This window comes from Cynocephalus volans, chromosome 15, assembly GCF_027409185.1.
Source record: "Cynocephalus volans isolate mCynVol1 chromosome 15, mCynVol1.pri, whole genome shotgun sequence".
Classification (NCBI taxonomy): Eukaryota; Metazoa; Chordata; class Mammalia; order Dermoptera; family Cynocephalidae; genus Cynocephalus; species Cynocephalus volans.
In genome coordinates, this window is record NC_084474.1 from 70,312,404 (window position 1) to 70,327,714 (window position 15,311).

At 35.7% G+C, this 15,311-nt stretch overlaps 1 non-coding gene across 1 annotated transcript; it reads right to left on the reverse strand.

Annotated features, from left to right (window-relative positions):
- Window positions 1-1,719: 1,719 nt before the first annotated feature.
- LOC134364279 (U6 spliceosomal RNA) lies at window positions 1,720-1,826 on the reverse strand. Its single transcript, XR_010021821.1, has one exon. It is a non-coding gene; the product is annotated as a U6 spliceosomal RNA (small nuclear RNA).
- Window positions 1,827-15,311: the final 13,485 nt, after the last annotated feature.

The following is a 15,311-nucleotide window of genomic DNA, read 5'->3' on the forward strand; positions in this document are numbered from 1 at the left end:
TTTAGTCAGGGGAATGCAGAAAAAAGAGGTAAGACACAAACAATCAAATAAATAAAATCAGAAACAAAAGAGGGACCATCACTACTCATCACATGGACATTAAAATTATAGTAAAAGAATATTACAAACAACTCTATGCCTACATATTTGATAATTTAGATAAAATGGGCCATTTCCTGGTAAGACACAAACTTCCAGAACTCACACAAGGAGAAATAGACTGAGTAGCCAGTATCTATTTTAAAAATTGAATTAATAATTAAAAACCTTCCAACAACAGAAAGCACCAGACTGAGATCATATTATGTATGAACTGCCACAAGCACTTAAGGAAGAGATAATACCAATCTTTCACAATTACTTTCAGGAAATAGAAGCAAAGAGAAAAATTCCTAACTCCAAATACGGAGGCAGCTTTACCCTAATACCAAAATCAGGTAGAGACATTACAGGAAAAGAAAACTACAGACCAACATCTCTCATTAATATAGATGCAAAAATCCTCAACAAAATGTTAACAAAGGAAATCCAACAATGTTTAAAAAAAATTGCACACATTGACAATTGCACACACATTCCAGCTGTGCAAAGCTATTTCAGCATTCAAAAATCAATGTAATCACCATATCAACAGGCTAAATAAGAAAAATATGCTCATATCAATTGATACAGAAAATCATTTGGCAAAATCTAACACCCATTCATGGTAAATACTCTTAGCAAACTAAAAGTAGAGTAGAACTTCTTAAACTTCATAAAGAACATTTACAAAAAGCGTCCTGCTAGCTTTATGCTCACTGATGAGAGACTGGGCACATCCCCCTAAGATTGGGGACATGGCCACAATGTCTTCTCTCACCACTCTTATTGAACACCACAATGGGAGTCTTAGCTAGCATGATGAGAAAAGAAAAGAGGAAAAAGTACATTTAATGGAAAGAAAGTAATTTAATTGATTTATAAACAAATAACATTATTTTCTATGTGGAAAACTGCACTGAATCTACAAAAAAAATTCTTGAACTAATATGCTGGTATAGCAAGGTGGCAAGACTGAAGGTTAATAGATAAAAGTCAATTGCTCTCCTATATACAAGCAGTTAACCCATTAAATTTGGAATTTTAAAAAATACCATTTACTTTAGCACCAATAAAAGAAAAAAAGGAATACTTGGGTATAAATCTAAAAAAAATTACAGGATCTGTCTGGATTCAGAAAACTACAAAACATGAAAAGAAATTATAGATCTAAGTAAATGGAGACATTCTATTTTCATAGATAGGAAGCCTCAATATTGTTAAAAAGTAAATTTTTAACATGATCTATAACTGCAATGCTACCCCAATGAAAATCTCAGCATGCTGTTTTTCATGTAGCAACAAACTGATTCTAAAGTGTATATGGAAAGGCAAAATATCTAAAGTTGCTGACAGTACTAAGAACAAAGTCGGTAGTCTCATACCACCTGATTTTTTTTTTAAATTTTATTTTGTCGATACACATTGTGGTTGATTATTGTTGCCCCTTACCAAAACTTCCCTCCCTCCTCCCTCTCCTCCCTCCCCCCCCAACAATGTCCTTTCTGTTTGCTTGTCGTATCAACTTCAAGTAATTGTAGTTGTTATATCTTCTTCCCCCCCCCATTTGTGTGTGTGTGTGTGTGTGAATTTATATATTAATTTTTAGCTCCCACCAATAAGTGAGAACATGTGGTATTTAAAAATATGGAACACTTCACAAATTTGTGTGTCATCCTTGTGCAGGGGCCATGCTAATCCTCTCTGTATCGTTCCAATTTTAGTATATGTGCTGCCGAAGCAAGCACATACCACCTGATTTTAAAATTTACTATAAAGCTACAATGAACAAGGTAGTATATTATTGGTGTAAGAATAGACATGCAGTACAAAGAGCAGAACAGAGAGCCCAGTAATAGACTTACATAAATATAGTCAACTGATTTTTGACAAAGTCACAAAGACAATTCAATGAAGAAAGGACAGTTTTTCCAACAAATGGCGCTGGGACAATAGGATGTCCAGGTGCAAAAATTGAACCTGGACCCAGGTCTTACACCTTACACAAAAATGAACTCAAAATAAATTACATACTTAAAGTAAAATGTAATACTTTAATACTTCTAGAAAAAAGCATAAGAAGAGAATCTATGTAACCCTGGTTTTGGTAATGAGTTTTCAAATACAACACTAAAAGCATAACCCATGAAAGAGAAAATGGATAAGTTGGGTTTATTAAAATTAAAAAAGTCTTCACTACAAAAGTCAAAGTAAAGAAAATGATAAGACAACACACACTGGGAGAAAATTTTTTTAAAATCCTTGTATACAAAATACATAAAAATCTCTTACTGCTCAACAGTAAGTAAATATCCAGGCCAGTGTAAAAAAATGGGTAAAAAATTTAAACAGACTCTTTACCAAAGAGGATACACAGATGGCAAATAAGCATATGAAAAGATGTTCAACATTGTCATTAGAAACTTGAACAATGAGATACCACTACACACTTATTAGAATGACTAAAATCTAAAAAACGTGACTATACCAATTGCTGGTAAGAATGTGGAGCAACAGGAATGCTCATTCATTGCTGTTGGAAATGCAAAATGTTACAGCCACTTTGGAAGACAAGCAGTTTCTTATAAAAATGAACATCATTTTACCATACAATCTGGCAATTGCAATGCTAAATATCGGAAAACATATCTCCACACAAAAACCTGAACATGAATTTTCAGAGCAGCTTTATTCATAATCACCAAAACCTGGAAACAACCAAGAAGTCCATGAATAGGTAAAAGGATAAACAAACTAGCATATCTTGACAATGGAATAGTATTTCATGATTTTAAAATGCACCATCGAGCCAATTAAAAATACGAATGCATCTGAAGTGTATACGGCTAAGTGAAAGAAGCCATCCTGAAAAGGCTACACATGATTCTATATGACATTCTGAAAAAGACAAAATTAGAAATGCAATAAAAAGATCAGTGGTTGTCCAGCATTCAGCAAGTAGGGAGAAAATTGAATACCAGGTAAAGCACGAGAGATATTTTAGGGCAGTGAAATCATTCTACATGAATTATTATGCATTTGTCAAAACCCACAGGACTTTAAAGCACAAGGAGTAAACCTAGATGTAGGTAAATTTAAAAACGTTATTCAGGAGATTGGGGAATTCAGGAATAGAATGCAGACTGTGACAAAATAATGTGCCTGTATTATAAACATATGAAATGACTGGACTGAAAGAAGTGACGGGAAAAGGTCCTGACCTAAGTGACTTTAGAAATGAGTGGAATGTGTAAGACCAAAGGCAAAAGAAACTATATATAAATCACTCTACTCGAGCTGATAAAGTTGCATCTCAATGGGGTATGCATTAAAAAAAATCTGAAAACACGACAGATGTCTACTAAACTGAGACATTTAGTAAATGGGTAGCAAATGCTGAGAGCCAGGTTCATCACTCTTAGAGCAGAAAGTTACAGACAAGCAAAGAGAGGCAGCTAAAACGATCTATTTGGTAATGGAATAGAACTGGAGACATCAGTATGAACACATTTAGCTTGATATAGATACAGATGACTACATCTAGAATAATTACAGATATTTGTACACGTGCTAATATACGCACATATATTTCCTTGTTCTTTCAGCTGACATAGCCTTGTACCAAGAATAACTTAGCAGCAAGGAGCACACCTATTGTTCAGGTCTTGGTTTCTAATACTATTCACAAATAAAAGGAACCAGGGCTCTTGGGAGAAACAGCTGCTTCTGGGACTGGGACAGAAAGTAAGTAAGATGAGCCTGAAGCATTCTGTTCTACCAAGAAGTAAAGAAGTGCTCAAAAACAGTTTTTTCACATTGATCGAGCTATATCAAAGGGACACAGGAGACTTCCAAAAGAGTTTCCAGTGGCCAAAGCTGGAAAGATTTGAGATACAATATAAATAAAATGGGGTTCTAACTCAAAAAATAGAATAAATATAAATGTACACTATTCTAAATAAATGATTAAGTAAATAAGAGGAAGAATAGACAAACACTCCTTGTAGAAGAACTCCAAGTAATCTATACGGTTGCCCCACCCTTAAGAAGGTGGAACATGACTCACTGCTCCTTGAGTGTGGGCTGCACATCGTGACTTTATTCCAAAGAGTAAACTGTGGATAGGGTAAAACAATAATTTTGCAGTGGAAAAATATGACAACCACTACCTCGGCAAGGTGAGCAAGATTAACGTCAACAGTGATAAGTCCGGTTGCTGGTCTGTACCTCTGATATGGCATGATAAGAATGGCACTTTATCTCTGTGGCTTTCCTCCCCAAATCTCATACCTCCAGTGTGATCATAAGAAAAACTTCAGGCAAATTCCAATAGAGGGTGTCCTACAAAACACCTGACTTCTGAGAACTATAAAGGTCATGAGAAACAACAAAAGTCAGAGTTCGTCACAGCCAAGTGGATCCTAAGGAGACACGACAAATAAATGTGATGTGGTATCCTGGATAGAATCCTGGTATAGAGGATGGGCATTAGGTAAAAACTAAGGAAATAAGAATAAAATATGGTCTCCAGTTAAATTTAAAAAAAGATTTTTTCTAGTTTACATTCAACAGACTCCTCTGCCTTTCCCACTCTTGTCACCAATATGTTCAGGGAGCACAAACAGCTGTATGATCACAGATGTCAGAAATCCCAGGAAACTGAGATTTCTCAGGAAATTGACCATTCTTTACAGGATGAAATCTTAATAAAATGGATTGTGAAGTTTCCTACCTTTTCAAACAGTACATACTCAACCTATTTTAATTTTTTTCTCGATGACTTAGAGTCTTCAGAAATAAAAATTACTAAATGATTTACAAGATTTTCTTAGGGCCCATTGTCCTAAATGCTTTTCACCTCTGTTGGTTGTAACCATGGCAAGGGGGGATATCTCAGAACTTTTGGGATTCCACTGTGGAAACCTTGATAACTCCTGATCCCCAGTTGTCATGGGAGGGATGTCACTGATGACTTTGCACTGGTTGCTTTGTCTTTCTGCAAAAATATCCCTCAAGATAATCATATGGTATGGTCCCTGCTCAAACACTGCTTATGAGGAAAGCATTTCTTAATGACTTTATACAAAATAATGTCCACTGGTGACTGCATAACCCTTGTCCCTGATTTATTCTTTATAGCACTTATTGCTACTGAATTTACATGCTTATTTGTTTACTTGTTTACTGTCTGTCTTCTGAGAATAAAATTCAGCAAAGGCAGTAACCTTGCCTTCCTTGTTTCCTGCTCTAAACCCCATGCTTCTGACAGTGCCCAGTCAGTGACTGTTAAGTAATTGAAGATTGGACTTTCTAGGGTCAGGGTGTACCTTTGTGTTTCTGAAAAATTTTGAAGTCTCTTTGCTTTGTCTAACTAACTTCCTCTACTCTCACAGTAGTTATAACAACTATTGATAAATTAGATTTAATAAACCCTGACTGATGGCATGTGATGGTCTCTGATGAAGAAGTACCTGAACTTTATGTATGGACTTTTTATGACATCAAGGTTAGCCGCTCAAAGGTCTTAAAAATTTCTTGACCATATTCTGGAGGCTTATGCAAATTTGCCAAATTGTTGTACTATGAATAGAAAAATAATTAACTGTTACTTTAATTCCAAACAAAACATGCATGGTATAGAAAGTATTCTTAGAAGAAAAAAGTGCAATACATTTCAGAGACAAATATTTCTTACTTTAAAAAAAACAAAATACATGTTCTTTTTCTTAAAATCACATATCTGTTTCTCCTTCTTGCTGCAAAAAAGAGAGAATTTGATTAATATCAACAAATGTCAGTAGTTTTTTCCCCAAAACATTTTAAATCATGAGTAATATGCTCATATCTACAGAAATTACAAGATAACAGATTTTTCCCAAGACCACATCGCCCCTACAAAAATAATTTTAACAGGCTAAACTGTCACTCAATTTAGAGTAGTGCAAAATGCATTTGCCTCTTGGCGATAACCAATTTTTTTCATTAATAGCCAAGATGGATCATTGTAAAGTTCTTTTATCTTTTTATACGGTACTGTGCAGCTCAAGGTGGTATCACAAGGTCAGAATGAATATAAAACCCATCTTTATTCAAAATACATTAACAAAGACAGTAGGAACATTCTGTGCATAGCTCAACAATGAACACACCAAAATGTCAGAACCGCTTTAATTATGTGAGAGTACTGATTGTTCTTAACACAAATCAAATGTGTAACAAAAGAAATAAAATTACTTTTAGCTTCTTCACACACCTACTTATCTCACAAAATTTATTTCTTCAGGGGCCTGAACTTCCAGTTTCATGCCCTCTTTTCCTTGGCACTCTAGGTTTAAAGATTACTTTTCTCAGGTCTTTTCCTTTTGGACGGGCCCTCATTTGGCCATTCTCATAAACGTTTCTCCGTTCTCATGAAAATGCTCATATACATGGTGAGTGTTTCCTTAGATTAATTCCTTCTGGTTCTATTGTCCTTTTCTATTTATAACAGAAAAACAACAATAAAAAAGTTAAATGTGCTCAGGCAGCATCCTCTTTTACTTTAGTCACTCAGTCTCTCCTGTAGGGATAAAAGAACCAAAAGCAGCCGTGTACCCATTGGTTAATTACTTCTAAAAGTCATCCTTATATACTTGAATCCAAACCTTGGGTCTGATGAAGTCAAAGAATTTTTATAAACACATCCATACTATAAGTTCCAGCATATGCACCTAAGAAAAATAGAAAATGAGAAGTGTTTATGCAGAAGCATACATCAACACAAATATGAAATGCACTTAACAGTTCCAGTCAAGATGGCAGAATAGTCCATTCCTGGTGTCACTCTTTCCCACAGAATGGCAATTTGCAACTATTAAGGAGGAATGACAGAAGACCAGAGATCTGCACTGGAACAGGCAGGAACCATGCACCACAGGACCCCAGTTCATGTTGCTCACCACTGCGTAGAGAGAATTAAGAGGATCGGGGCCCCCACACCCTGAGCCAGGTGTCCCAGAACAGGCAGGCAAAGTGGGAACCCCAGCCCAGGCTAGTTTCCTGCTGACCAGAAGCAGCAGTCCCTTTAGGATCCAAGCCAGACATCAGGATGAAATGAGTGGACGGTGATACCCCTGGCCACAATGACAAAACACCAAAGGAAAGATACCAGAAATATGAAAAATCAAGAAAGTACATTGCCACCAAAGGAAAATAATAACCCTCAAGCACTAGATCCTATAGAACAGGAAGTCTTTGAAATGACAGACCAAGGAATTTAGAGTAACAATTCTAAGGAAACGAAATGAGATACAAAATAACCTCAGCTAGACAACACAATGAAATGAAAAAATATATAATGGATCTGAAAGAAGAAATGTAGAAAGAAATTAATACTTTGAAAAAGTATGTAGCTGAGCTTGTAGAGCTTGAAGGATTCATTCAACAAAATAAAAAACACAACAGAGAGTTTAACCAGCAGACTTGAACAAGCAGAAGAGAGAATTTCTGACCTTGAAGGCAGGCTGTTTGAATTAATACAGGCAGACCAGAAAAGAGAAAAAGAATCAAAAAAATTGAAGAAAATCTGAGAGACTACAGACAACCTTAAGCACTCAAATATATGAATCATGGGTATTCCAGAGGGGAGGAAAAAGAAACTGGCTTTGAAAACATATTCAATGAAATAAGAGCAGAAAACTTCCCAGGTATAGGGAAAGTCACAGATCTCCAGATTCAGGAAGTCCAAAGATCCCCAAACACATTCAACACAAAAAGATACTCCCCAAGACATGGGATAATCAACCTGGCAAAACTCAAAGACAAAGAGAGAATCTTAAAAGCTGCAAGAGGGAAATGGCAAGTCACCTATAAGGGAGCCCCAATCAGAATAACATCAGACTTTTCATCAGAAACCCTAAAAGCCAGAAAAAATGGGATGATCTATTCAAAACACTAAAGGACAAAAATTGCTAGCCAAGAATACTTTACCCAGCAAGTCTATCATTCCAAAATAAAGGACAAATAGTATATTTCTCAGACAAACAAAAACTGTGGGAGTTCACTACCACACAGCCAGCCCTACAAGAAATTCTCAAGGAAGTACTGGATTTGACACCACAAAAACAACCATCACTGCCATGAATACTCAAGAAAGAACAATACCTACCAGCAAAACAAAAAAAGCTAACGAAAGAGAAGAAAATAGTTTATCCATAACCGCAAGAAACCAACAAATACAGAAGACAAACAGAAAATTTAAAAGAAAGGAACAAAAAGTATTTAAGACATCCAAACGAAAATCAATAAAATGCTAGGAGTAAATCAACACTTTTCAATAATAACTCTGAATGTAAAGAGATTAAATTCCCCATTCAAAAGACACAGACTGACTGACTGGATTAAAAAGATGGACCAAACAATATGCTGTCTTCAGGAGACTCACTTGACCTGTAAAGACACACATAGACTAAGAGTGAAAGGAAGGAAAGCTATATCATGCAAACAGAAATGAAAAATGAGCTGGAGTAGCTATTCTTATATCAGCTAAAATAGACTTTAAAGCAAAAACCATAAAAAGAGATAATGAAGGACGCTATATAATGATAAAAGGATCTATCCATCAAAAAGACATAACAATCATAAATATATATGCACCCAATGTCAGAGCAGCCAGATTTACACAGCAAACACAATTAGATCTAAAGAAAGAGACAGACACTAACACCATAATAGTGGGTGACCTGATTACCCCACTCTCATCATTGGACAGATCATCTAGGCAAAAAATCAACAGAGAAACACAAGATCTAAACAACACTTTAGACCAATTTGACTCGGCAGATATCTACAGAACATTCCATCCAACAACCTCAGAATATTCATTCCTCTCATCAGCACATGGAATATTCTCCAGGATAGACCACACATTAGGTCACAAAGCGAGTATCAACAAACTCAAAAAAATTGGAATTATTCCATGTATTTTTTCCAATCACAATGGATTAAAATTAGAAATCAATAATAAATTAAACTTTGGGAACTATACAAACATGTGTAAATTAAACAACGTTCTACTTAATGACATATGGGTCCAAGAAGAAATTAAGCAGGAAATCAAAAAATTTCTTGAAGCTAATGAAAATAATGACACATCATACCAAAACCTGTGGGATACTGCAAAAGCAGTTTTAAGGGGGAAATTTATTGCATTAAATGCTTACTACAGAAGAATGGAAAGATGGAAAATAAACAACCTAACACTTCACCTTAAAGATCTAGAAAAACAAGAACAATCCAAACCTAAAATTAGTAGATAAACAGAAATAATTAAGATCAGAGCAGAATTAAATGAGATAGAAACCCAAAAGACAATACAAAAGATCAATGAAACAAAAAGTTGGTTTTTTAAAAAGATAAATAAAATTGACAAACCTTTAGCAAGATTAACTAAGAAAAGAAAGACCCAAATAACAAAAATTAGAAATGAAAAAGGAGATATTACAACTGACACCTCAGAAATATAAGGAATCATTAGAGACTACTATAAACAACTATATACCAACAAATCTGAAAATCTGGCGGAAATGGATAAATTTCTGGACACATACAAACTACCAAAACTGAGCCAAGAAGATATAGAAAATCTGAACAGACCAATAACAATAAAAGATGTTGAAGCTGTTATCAGAAGGCTCCCAACAAAGAAAAGCCCAGGACCAAAGAAGTTCACTGCAGAGTTCTACCAAAACTTCAAAGAGGAACTGATACCAATTCTCTACAAACTGTTCCAAAAGATTGAAACAGAGGCCAACTCCCAAACTCATTCTATGAGGCAAACATCACCCTGATACCAAAACCAAACAAAGATGCATCAAAAATAGAAAACTACAGGCCAATATCCTTGATGAATATAGATGCAAAAATCCTCAATATAATACTAGCTAACAGAATACAGTAACACATACACAAAATTATACATCATGATCAAATGAGATTCATCCCAGGGATGTAAGGTTGGTTCAACATATGCAAATCAATAAGTGTGATACACCACATCAATAAAAGCAAAGATGAAAACGATATGATCATCTCTATAGATGCTGAAAAAGCATTTGACAAAATTCAACATTCTTTCATGATAAAGACTCTCTACAAGTTAGGCATAGACAGCAAGTATCTCAACATAATTAAAGCCATTTATGATAAGCCCACTGCCAATATCATCCTGAGTGGGGAAAAGCTGAAAGCTTTTCCCTTAAAAACAGTAACTGAACAAGGATGCCCACTCTCACCACTCCTATTCAACATAGTGTTGGAAGTAATAGCCAGTGCAATCAGAGAAGAGTAGGAAATAAAGGGCATCCAGATTGGAAAGGATGAAGTCAAGCTGTCCCTGTTTGCGGATGATATGATCCTATATATTGAACAGCCTAAAGCCTCTATAAAAAAACTCCTAGAGTTGATAAATGATTTCAGCAAAGTTGCAGGATACAAAATCAACACACAAAAATCAGTAGCATTTCTATACTCCAACAGTGAACATGCAGAAAAAAAATCAAGAAAGCTAACCCATTTACAATAGCCACCAAAAAAATAAAATACTTAGGAATAAAGCTGACCAAGGATGTGAAAAATCTCGACAAAGAGAACTACAAACCACTGTTGAGAGAAATTAAAGAGAATACAAGAAGATGGAAAGATAACCCTTGCTCTTGGATTAGAAGAATTAACATTGCAAAAATGTCCATATTACCCAAAGTGATCTACAGATTCAATGCAATCCCTATCAAAATTCCAATGACATTTTTCTCTGAGATGGAAAAAGCTATCCAGACATTTATATGGAAGAACAAAAGACCACACATAGCCAAAGGAAACCTGAGCAAAAAAAATAAAGCTGGAGGCATAATACTACCTGACTTTAAACTATATTACAAAGCTGTAATAACCAAAACAGCATGGTACTGGCATAAAAATAGACACACGGGTCAATGGAATAGAATAGAGAACCCAGAAATCAATCCATATGCCTACAGCCATCTGATCTTTGACAAAGGCAGCAAATCTATATACTAGGGAAGACACTGCCTTTTCAACAAGTAGTGCTGCGAAAATTGGATACTCATATGTAGGAGAATGAAACTAGACCCATACCTTTCACCATATACCAAAGTCAACTCAAAATGGATTAAAGAATTAAATATACATCCTGAAATAATAAAACTTCCTAAAGAAAACATAGGGGAAACACTCCAGGAAGTAGGAGTAGGCACAGACTTCATGAATGGGACCCAAAAAGCACAGGCAACTACAGGAAAAATAAACAAATGGGATTATATCAAACTAAAAAGCTTCTGCACAGCAAAAGAAACAATCAACAGAGTAAAAAGTCAACAAACAGAGTGGGAGAAAATATTTTCAAAATATACATCTGACAAAGGATTAATATCCAGAATACACAAGGAGCTCAAACAACTTTACAGCAAAAAAACAGGTAACCCAATTAAAAAATGGGCAAAGGAGCTGAATAGGCATTTCTCAGAGGAAGATATATGAATGGCCAAAAGACACATTAAAAAAATGCTCAATCTCACTCAGTATCCAGGTAATGCAAATCAAGACCACTTTGAGATACCATCTCACTCCAGTTAGGATAGCTAACATCCAAAAGACTGAGAATGATAAGTGCTGCAGAGGTGCGGAGAAAAAGGAACCCTCATACACTGTTCGTGAGGCTGCAAAATGGGCAGCCTTTATGGAAAATGGTATGGAGGTTCCTCAAACAATTACAGATAGATCTACCATATGACCCACCTATCCCACTGCTAGGAATATACCCAGAGGAATGGAAATCATCATGCTGAAGGGGTACCTGTACTCCAATGTTTATTGCAGCTCTATTTACAATAGCCAAGAGCTGGAACCAGCCCAAATGTCCATCACCTGATGACTGGATAAGGAAACTGTGGTACATCTACACAATGGAATACTACTCTGCTATGCAAAAGAATGAAATACTACCATTTGCAGCTACATGGATGGAAAATTTTAGAGAAAATTATATTAAGTGAAACAAGTCAGGCACAGAAAGAGAAATACCACATATTCTCACTTATCTGTGGAAGCTAAAAATAAATAAATAAATACACAAACAAATGGAGGTGGGGGGAAGAAGACAGAATAACCCCCAAAATTCCTTGAACTATTTAAGTCAAGTGAACAGATATGATGCTGGGGGGCGGGGGATGTGGGGGGTGGAGAGGAATGGGTAAAGGGGCATGAAAATCAAGTACAATGTATATTGAGATGTAAAATTTTTAAAAAATTTTTAAAAAGAAATGCACTTAACTAAGGTTAATATCTGTAGCAGAGTAATACTAAGAATTCATTTTTATTTAGAATTTCTTGCTTATTGGCATAGAAATGATTTGCTGTACACCCAAATTCATGCTATGCTGTTATGTTACTCAGAGGCAACTGTCCAGACAGGGACTATAATTTGCAGACTCCTATCCCCCAACCCCGCAACTTGTATCTAGGGGTGGTTATGTCACTAGTTTTCACCAATGGAATGTGAGTAGATGTAGTATGATTTTCTTTCATGGCAGCGGTTTTAAGAAGCAGGTAGACTTTCCATTCATTGTGTATGTAAAAGATGATAAGACCTAAGGGATAATGGAGTTACAGTATGGATGACCCTAGAATCCCCTGAACTACCATGTGATGAACTGTCAGCCAAACAGGAACACCTTCAGAGTATCATTACTTAAAGGAAAAATACATTTTTATTGCTTTAAGCCACTGCAATTCAGGGGTTTGTTTCTTATAGCTGCTAGCACTAACCTAAAGCACCCTTAAGGTTTCATTCCTGGGGCAGATCTCTCACCATTTCTGTCATACCATGTCCAAGTCTCAGTTCTTCAGTGGAGAATTATCTGACATTTCCAACCTCTACTAATTTTTCCTTTTGCCGATTTCCCATGTGCTGTCTATCTTCCATACCAATGATTCTCAAAGCTGGAAAGATATTAAAATCACCTTGGAGAATTTTTGCAAAAATACTTAAGTACCACTAGACATTGTGATTTAGGTTATCTGATAGTGCAACCTAGGAATCTGCATTCTTAAAAGCTTTTCTGATAATGCTGATATATAGTCAGATTTGAAAACTTCTGGTATATACGAGTAGGAAGTTTAAAGTTTTTTAGATTTCATTGTTTATGTTCTCCCCAAGATTGTCTTGAGATTCAACAATTTTAAATTAATGTTGCCACTATTATCTACCCTCACACGTGAATACAAAGAGTTCCCCATGTATGAGGCAGCTCTACCTCAAATCAATCATTGCACAAACTTTTGAGGATGACCACCTGCCTCTGCAGAGCACCCCTTCGAGGTTTCCTGAAGATAAATTTTGCATATAGCTCAAACCATCTTATACATGCCTTCCAAAGTGGTGCTAAATGACAAACATTTAAAACATAATTGTATTAATTAGAAGATGGGCTCGTCTTCTAGTAAGTGATACTTTTCTTAATGATAGGATTCTATCTTAATTTTTCTAATTTAATTTGTGTCTCCCAGGCCTTCCAAGCTGATTGGGGGCTTCAGGGATCATGTTACTAGTCTCGCTCTGCTTGTTAATATAAAGCTTCCAGCTTCCTGCAAAATCTCACCTATTAATTGCTGGGAGTCCCTAGAGGTGTCTACTATGTGGTTGTGTTGTGTGTGTTCCTTGAAAACCTGAAGCCCCAAGGTACTTTACAGTGGAAGGAAGAATCTCCTCTTGGCCAACAGAGTGGCATTATTTTTGCTACAGTGGCTTATGGAGACCTTCATGGAAATAGCTCTCTTCCCGTAAGTTAAGAGTAGAGCTCATAGAGGTAGACCAGAAGACCAATATTTCAGACATACCCTACAGTCCTGGTTACTATTTATTTCTCCACAGGCAATGAACTCCCTTTTTCTAAATCCTTCTGCTTCTATTGTCAAAACTAGACAAGCAAACAGGGTTCTCTCTGGCTGCTGGACTATAATATGTCTAAACTCCAGAAAGAGACAAGGGATACTACTTAATGCTACACAATCAAGATGCTAATAAATAAATTAAATTTACATTTATATTTTTAATGCTTATGATTTTAGTATTGTTTTGTCTTCATTTAAGTAATTTGCATCCTAAAATATTATTTAATTGCACAAGACTTATGTTTTACAGTGAACATATGAGCTTATTTAATAAGTCTGCTAAATATCTGCAATAAAGACAATGGGCTTTAATTTTACAAATTATTATGCCACACTATTAGATATGAATAAAATCCTATTTAAAGATACAATACTTGAACTTTACTATTGGCCATAACCCATATACAAAATACGTGTTCAGTCTTAGGGACAGTCATAACAAGGTTACATTTATTTTTTGTTACCTTCAGGTAGGCTATGCCTTTTTTTTTTTTTTTTTTAATTTTTTATTATTTTTTTTGTGACCGGTAAGGGGATCACAACCCTTGGCTTGGTGTCGGCCGCACTGCGCTCAGCCAGTGAGCACACCAGCCATCCCTATATAGGATCTGAACCCGCGGCCTCCGCGTTCCCAGCAACGCTACGCTCCCAGTGCCGCACTCTCCTGAGTGAGCCACGGGGTCAGCCCACCTATGCCTTTAAAGTTATCCTTAAACTATTAATTACTTGATATTTTAATATCAGAGCTTCAGTTTTTCTTTGCTCTATGTCCAAATGAGTTTTATTCCAAACTGAGTTTCTTTTGGATGTTTTACATGGCTGTGAGTTTTACTTCATTTTCATCTGCTTTATCAGGCTTGAGATCTTCAAAGCCGCAATGACTAAAATTTAATTTAAAATCATGTTAGTTGGTTTATCATTGTTAGTATCAGGATATCCCAAAGTCAAATAATAGTAAATCTGGCTCCCTTTTCTAAGTTAACATCCTTGCCAGAGACCTAATAATTTTTTTTTTCATAAATAACCCCACTTTTAAGGAAAAGATTCCTGTTTTACCAAATGAGAAAAGGCCAAAACAAAAACCACAGTTTTTGTCCAAGATCATGGAAAAAGAGGTTACTTCCTAGACTTCTGTTCACTAGTTTCTTGTCATACCACTTTAGTAAGATATGTTCCAGAGTTATTGACATAAATATCACCATTATTTCCATTTATTCAAATAGAAAATAGATCTTGGTTGGATGAAGGAGTCTCCACTGCCCAGAAACAGCATTTTACCAAGTATC